Source organism: Meleagris gallopavo, chromosome Z (genome assembly GCF_000146605.3).
Source record: "Meleagris gallopavo isolate NT-WF06-2002-E0010 breed Aviagen turkey brand Nicholas breeding stock chromosome Z, Turkey_5.1, whole genome shotgun sequence".
Classification (NCBI taxonomy): domain Eukaryota; kingdom Metazoa; phylum Chordata; class Aves; order Galliformes; family Phasianidae; genus Meleagris; species Meleagris gallopavo.
Window position 1 is genome coordinate 21,235,494 of NC_015041.2, and position 7,386 is coordinate 21,242,879.

Here is a 7,386-nt window from a genome sequence, read left to right on the forward strand (position 1 = left end):
CAACATTTATGAGTGGCAGTTCAGGTTTATTTTAGCTTCACTATTCAGTGTGACTCTGTGAATTGTTGCATGCTAATTTTATGTTGGTTTTGCACAGGTTTGCTATTTCTTCAAGATTTTTCCCGTTCTACTCATTGGAGCATTCCATAAATAACTTAAGAATTTGTTTTCATTGGCTGGCTATACACAAGGGGCATAGGGCACTTTCTGAGACATGGGAAAGTTTTTAACAAAATAACTCTATGTCCTGATGTTTCACACACTTACTAGATAGGAGCAGGAAGGGCTTTTGCTACACACTGGTAGAAGAAAATTCCTACATGTGTATGTCTTTAACAGAAATTTTCTGGAACCATTTGTCTTTGTAGTTCTGGAGTATGGAAAGGGCAAATCAAGTAAGAAAAGACAGCTCTCAGTTCAGTTACCACTCAAAGTCTTCTAGCTTTATCCCCAGTTTCCCAAAATTCTATGATTTACTGTGGAGCAATGTAATAGGTATTACTATTATTTCAATTTATTTAAGACTGTCTTGATAATATTATCTCTTAACTTTTGCTGCTGTTGTTGTCTCTGTAATGTAAATGTTCACCATAGCTGTTAGAATTTGCTAGTCTGGTTTTCAATTCTGAGTCTGGTTTAATCAAATTTGATTCTAAAAGATGTATTTTATGGCTAGAAAGGGTATCATTTAATTGAGAACTTTATTTAGTGTTAAATGTTAACATTCCTGGGAGAGACTATTATATTCTGAACTTCAGATAAAGAAATAATTTTCTATATTCTTAAGCACCACAACTGCCATACATCAGTGTAGTTTTGCTACAGATGGTGCAGTAGAAGTATCTGTCCGTAAAGAATGTAATCTTGGAAAACAAGACAAAATGGAACAAACAACAAAAAGGAAGAATGAGGGGATATATACTAGTCTCATGTGCTAGTGTTGTCTGGAGAGAGAAAAAAAAAAAAAAAAGTTTTGGCACTGCAGGACTCTTTGTGTTTTTTTAAAGGTATGGAATTATACATGCTGGTGGCATAGGAAAGTACCTGAGTGACTGGATCCTTGAAGGGGAACCTCCGTTTGACCTGATAGAATTAGATCCTAATCGCTACGGGAAGTGGACCACTACAGAATACACAGCAGCCAAAGCAAGAGAATCTTATGGTTTTAATAACATTAGTAAGAAAATATTTTTAATTGTACTTATATTCTGAAAATCAAAGCCTGCCTCTAGATTTCTGTTTACATACACATTTTTATATATTTTGTCCTGTGATGTAGAGTTTTTTTCTTTCTTCCCTAGTTATTTACCCTAAAGAAGAAAGATTTGCTGGGAGACCAACAGAGAGGACTAGTGGGCTGTATGATTTGCTGAAAACAAAATGTTCAATGGGCTTCCATGCCGGATGGGAACAACCTCATTGGTTCTACAAACCTGGAGATGAGACTGGATACAAGTAAATTAAAGATTTTGTTTGCTTTTGTTTTTGTCTGATAAATTGTCAGCAAGGGCCAGATAACTTAAAGGCAAATGTACATTTATCACTTGTTTCAGCTAAAAGATGCCTACTAGGTTGTATTTTTTTTTTTTCCTGTACATTTACACATGACAGACTAATACGTTCTTCCAATGCTTGATCAGTTCACAGTTTATTCTACAAAGTGGTTGATAAAATATCAACACATATCTTTCTCTGCTGTTAAAGGATTAAATGATGAAGCTATGTTAGACCAAGCAAAATATTGGGTAAGCTACCTACAATGGAGGAATACATTATACATATTAAACAAATACATACCTACAATGTAGGATAGGAATGTCTATCTCTCATTAAACTGAACAAACTGAAGACTAACTACATTTTGTTGCAAAGAATACAAAATGGCTAGATTCTGTTAAGTGTATAAATGCTCTGTTTCAGACCCAGTTTTCGGCGCACCAATTGGTTTGACCCAGTGGGCCGTGAGTATAAACAGGTTATGGAAAAGTTGGTGTGATTGACCTGTCACCATTTGGCAAGTTTAAAGTGAAAGGCACTGATTCTGTTAAGCTGCTGGATCATCTGTTTGCAAATGTTGTTCCAAAGGTAAATGGGATGGTGATACCCATTTTAATATAACATTTAGACAAACAGGATGTGTTTCAGAAGTGGAAAATGTGGCATAATATTGTCATAATATCTTTCACATACCAAGCACTCAAGTACTTTGAAGAAATTCCAGTGTTAGGAGCAGGAACAGTGGAGTTTGTACTGTAGTAGCTTTAAGATATACCTTCTGACACAAGTTATTGAGTGGCAGAGTTGTTGATGTTATAAGAGATCCCATTCTTGTCATCTTGTCCAAACATCTTCTAAAGGAGGTCACCTAGAGCTGATTGCCCAGGACTGTGTCCAGATAGGTTTTGAATATCTCTAAGGATGGAGACTCCAAAACCTTTCTGGGCAGTCCATTCCAGTGCTTTGTCACCCTCACATTAAAAAAGTATTTTCTCAATTCAGACAGAAAGTTCTGTGTTTCAAATCCTGATCTAACGAAGACCTGGACTTAATTTACAATAATAGATGAATAACTTGGAAGCTGCTTGCCTAAGATGCAGCTTCAGGTAGCAGAGGATAGCAATGGAATGTGTTCTTGCCAGACCATTGCTGGATTTTGTATTTTTTCTGAATCTCCAAGTGAACATTTTGTTTTGCTTTTAAATGTATCTCATGCTTGTTTTCCACACACCTCATAATGACTGTTTTATATCTGGCTGCCTACAGCAGGCAGGGTTGCAAATATTCAAGATGTTCAGCTTTCAAACTCCTATCTGTCCTTCCTTCACAATTTTGAATCTGCTCACGGATTCTCAGAATACAAAAGATGGCACATTGGCAAACTAACTCAGGTTTCTTATTATTGGTCTTCAGTTCATGGTAGTACTCCTTCAGTCCCTTTTGTCTTCCTGCTTTGTCAGCCATTCTCCTCTAGTGTCTAACTGCAGAGTGCAGAGATACAGCACCAGTCAGTGGTATATGAGATCCCTTCTTATGTCAGCAACTCTACGACTCAGTGATTTGGGTCAAAAGATATGTCCTGTTCTTTTCTGAAGTGCTACAGCTCTATGGTTCTGTTATTCCAGGATGCAATTTCTTTTTTTTTTTTTTCTATAGATTATGATTTTTATCTACTTTAGACAGCAGAAGAAGGAGACACGGGGGAAAGCATTAAGTACACGGAAACTATAGTCACAAAGGTAGAAGCCTTCTGAGAGCTCAGAGCCAGCTGGACATGAAGCCTGTACACAAGAAAGATGTCCCATAAATTTGAGAGAGAGGATGATCCTAAACTGCCATATAGTCATATATTTTACTGTATTAAATAGATCAAATATCTTCTCTCCAGCTTTGTGTAGAGGCAATGTGACTATCATCAGCTGGCGTTGCTAACACTTGCTGAATGTATTTATGTTTTGAAGTTAAAGCAACATTAAATGGGAAATTATGAAGACAAAAGTGAATAGTTTCCATAGGGTTTAGAAGAGTTGCTGAGGGGAAAGAGAGCAAAACAAAGCAAACAGCGTATGAGTGCACTTAGAAATCTAGCTTTCACAAGAGTTGATTGTTTAAGCTGTCATGATAATTCATGCTTGTCTGTGTCATGAAGTAAAGTGAAGTTACCAGAGAATACTTGTACCAAAACTGATTGAATGTGACTAGCATCAGACTGTGAAAGTGCAACTGCGTACCTGTAATGTGCTGGTGACTATACTCATGTAGTATGATGTTGAAAAAGAATGCCAGTATCTGCAATATTTTTACTTTTTTTGTTCAGAAGACTAGAATCTAGGTACTGTCTGGTTGATTGATAAAGTTCTTATGAAAGCAGAACGAAAGAAGAGAGAGAAAATTCTTTCTCTGGAGTCAGACAAGAGCAATGGCTCTGGCAGATTTAAATTTTCATTTGTATAGATGGTGTCTGTATGAACACACATATGAGTTACGGTCATAGCTAAATTCCTGTTGAAATTTTGCTTTTAGGAAAAACATTTATATACAGAATCTGATCCAGATGAACAGTGATGTAGATTCATGGCAGGGAACCAGATAGATTATGAAAAAGGTGAACGCATGAGGGCACAAAAACATAAGCAAACTCAATGTTTTTTTTTTCTTTAAATTAAGAGACAAAGGATATGTCATCCTTTTGGGTTTCACAAATGTTATTCACATGATTGAAAAAGAAAATTTACATCAATATTCTATACAAAAGTTTTGTTTTTAATTCTGATGATCAGCAAACAAACTGAAATTCATTGGATCTGTTTGCATTTAAATGCACTCTTGGTAACTTCTAATACACAACCAGAAAATATTTACGAAGATCTTTGTTTATCTGATTTCTATGAAAAAGATGTGGAATTTCGCCTGTAAATGTTAAGCATGGCTGATTCTCTCCTGTTAAGTCAAAGCAGAACAAGCATAAAAAGTTATTAAGTAAATACCGTATTTCCACATATTTAATAATGATTAAGAATTTAGAGGTTTTACTTTGCATCCTTACTAACTAGAAATTGTACTCTGTAGGTTGGTTCCACAAATATAAGTCACATGTTGACACCCAGAGGAAAAGTTTATGCTGAGCTAACAGTGTCTCAATTGTATCCGGGTGAATTTATGCTTGTAACAGGCTCAGGATCAGAACTTCATGATCTGAGGTAAACTTATTTTTGATATTGTAAGTACATAATGCCATACAGTCACATTAATGTAGAAAACTTTTTAATAAGTGTCAAATTCTTAATGATTATTCAATAACCATTTCACTAGTTTCAAGATAATTCTACTTATTCATTGATCTTGGTTTCTTAGAAACTTGGTTTAACTGAATCCTGAAATATAAGCAGTTGAATATTGGGTTTAATGTTGGTGTGAAAGGTGGATAATTTACTGACAGTTATGTAATATACTTTAATCTAAGTAGTTCTTGTTTTGTTATTGAACATATTTGTATTTGGCACTGTACGATGGAACACAGCATGGTTGTTCCTTTCCAGTGTTTTCTCTTACGTAAAAAAGAGAACTGACTTTTAACATGCACGACCCCAGAGGCACTGACCTGCCTAATAGAGATGACTAGTATTCTTTCTGATATGGTGATAATGTTTTCTGCTTTGGACTCTGGGGCCACAAAGTGAAGTGAAAGAAAGTAGGTAGAAGCAGTTGTAGGTTGACTCTATTTCACTTTTTTTCAATAAGATGCATTGGACTTTTTTCAATAAGATACATGCTTGTAGTGTTATTAGTGGCTGTACACACATAATAAAAAAAAAAAAAGATTTTTTCTTACCTGTAATTTCTGACAAATCAGTTCTTCAAAGTGAATCAATAAGATAGAAGGTGAAATTTGCTACCCTTACACATGATACATAATGCACTTTCATAACAAACCCATGCTTGTAAAAAAGGACAGGCCTAATGTATTTACTTTAAAAAAATTCTGCAATGCTTTTTGGTACTCCTTTGGGCTGAGATCTTTAAACACTGTTTAACAAAACAATAATTTGTAAGATTTTCAGTATACCCTTTTCATTTACTTTGTGATCTTTCTGAAAGATTTACACAGATTTAGTTTTTAATTAGAGCAAAACTGCAAGTTAAACTTGCTGCCAGTACTTTAAACGCAACAATAACATTTGCACATTTATGTTAGCACAGAAACTTATGTAGAGGTTCCTGATGTTCATTTCGTTTGATGCTTATTCCTTTTATATGCTGAGATTTTATTAATACCTTCTGAATCCAAAGGCAGGTCTCTGTTCAGTCTTAGGATATCACTTCTTTCTCTTACCAGTCAGTATGGATTTGCCAAGAAGTCATGCTTGATCAAACTGATATGTTCCTATGATGAAATGATTAGGTTGGCAGGTGAGAGTAGAGCAGTAGGTCTTGTCCACCTGATTTTCAGTATGAAGTTTGACACTGTCACCCACAAGATCCTTGTAGACAAGCTGTTGATGTATGAACATGGACAGACAGCGAGGTAGATTGAAAACTGGCTGAATGGCGGAGACAAGAGCCCACTGTTCAGTGGTGCAGTCTATCTGGCACGTAACTAGCGGTGTGTCCCAGGGTTAGTGCAGGGTCCAGTCCCATATAAAACATCTTCATTAGTGATTTGAATGATAGGGCAGAGTGCACCCTCAGCAGGTTTGCAGAGGACGCAAAACTGGTAGGAGTAAGTGATTTGCCAGGAGATTGGGGTGCCAACCAGAGAGACCTCAACAGGCTAAGCAAATGGGCTGAGAGGAATCTCATGAATTTCAACAAGATGCTGGAGGCCACCTAGGAAGAAATTAGATTGGCAGAAAAGGATCTCAGGATCCAGGTGGGCACCAGGTTGAACATGAGCCTTGCAGCTAAGAAAGCTAGCATATCCTGGGCAATGGTATCACAGCCTGGTTGAAGGAGGTGGTCCTTCCCTTCAGCACTGGTGGGGCCATATATGGAATAGTGTGACTAGTTCTGGGCTCTCCAGTAGAAGAGAGAAACAGTTATGTTGGACAGAATTCAGTAAAGGGCCATTAACTTGATGAAGGGACTTGAAGTTTCTCTCCTAGGTGGGAATGCTGAGTGAGATGGGATTGTTCAGCCTGGATGTGAGAAGGCTTACAGGGAAACTTAGCAATGTGTATATAAATATTTCAAGAGAAGATGCGAAGAGGACAGAACCATGGTGTTTTTAGTGGTGCTGTGTCAGTACAAGGGACAGTGGATGCATATTGGAACACAGGAGGTTCTGTCTGAACATCAGGGAACAGCAGTTACTTTACTATGTTGCTGACAGAACAATAGGACAGCAAAAGGAAAACTAGAGAGAATGTGGGCCCCTTACTAAGTGAGGGGGGGGTTCTGGTAACAGGGGATGCTGAGAAGGCAGAGATACTGAATACCCTCTTTACTTCCGTCTTCAGTGAAAAGGCTCTCCCTCAGGTTTCCCACACCCTGGAGGTTAGTGAGAGGGTCTGGGGAATGGGAGTCTTCCCTTTAGTCAGGAAAGAGGATGTGCGTGAGCGCCTAGGCAATACTAAGGTCCACAAGTCCATGGGACCTTAGTACTTAGCATCCACGTGTGCTGAGGGAGCTGGCGGAGGTCATTGCCGAACTGCTCTCCATCATTTTTGAGAGGTCCTGGATAACAGGGGAGGTCCCTGAAGACTGGAGGATAGCCAACGTCATTCCGGTCTTCAAAAAGGGCAAGAAGGAAGATCCGGGTAATTATAGGCCTGTCAGCCTCACCTTTGTCTCTGGAAAGGTGATGGAACAGCTTGTGCTGGATACCATCTCCAGACAACTGGGAAAAAAGGAGGTTATCAGGAGTAGTCAGTATGGGTTCACCAAGGGGAG

At 37.8% G+C, this 7,386-nt stretch overlaps 1 long non-coding RNA gene across 1 annotated transcript; it reads left to right on the forward strand.

The window, feature by feature from the left end:
- The first annotated feature begins 983 nt into the window (after positions 1-983).
- LOC100541794 lies at positions 984-4,606 on the forward strand. Its single transcript, XR_796195.3, has 4 exons — positions 984-1,177; positions 1,302-1,455; positions 1,921-2,085; positions 4,567-4,606. It is a non-coding gene; the product is annotated as an uncharacterized LOC100541794 (long non-coding RNA).
- The last annotated feature ends 2,780 nt before the right edge of the window (positions 4,607-7,386 follow it).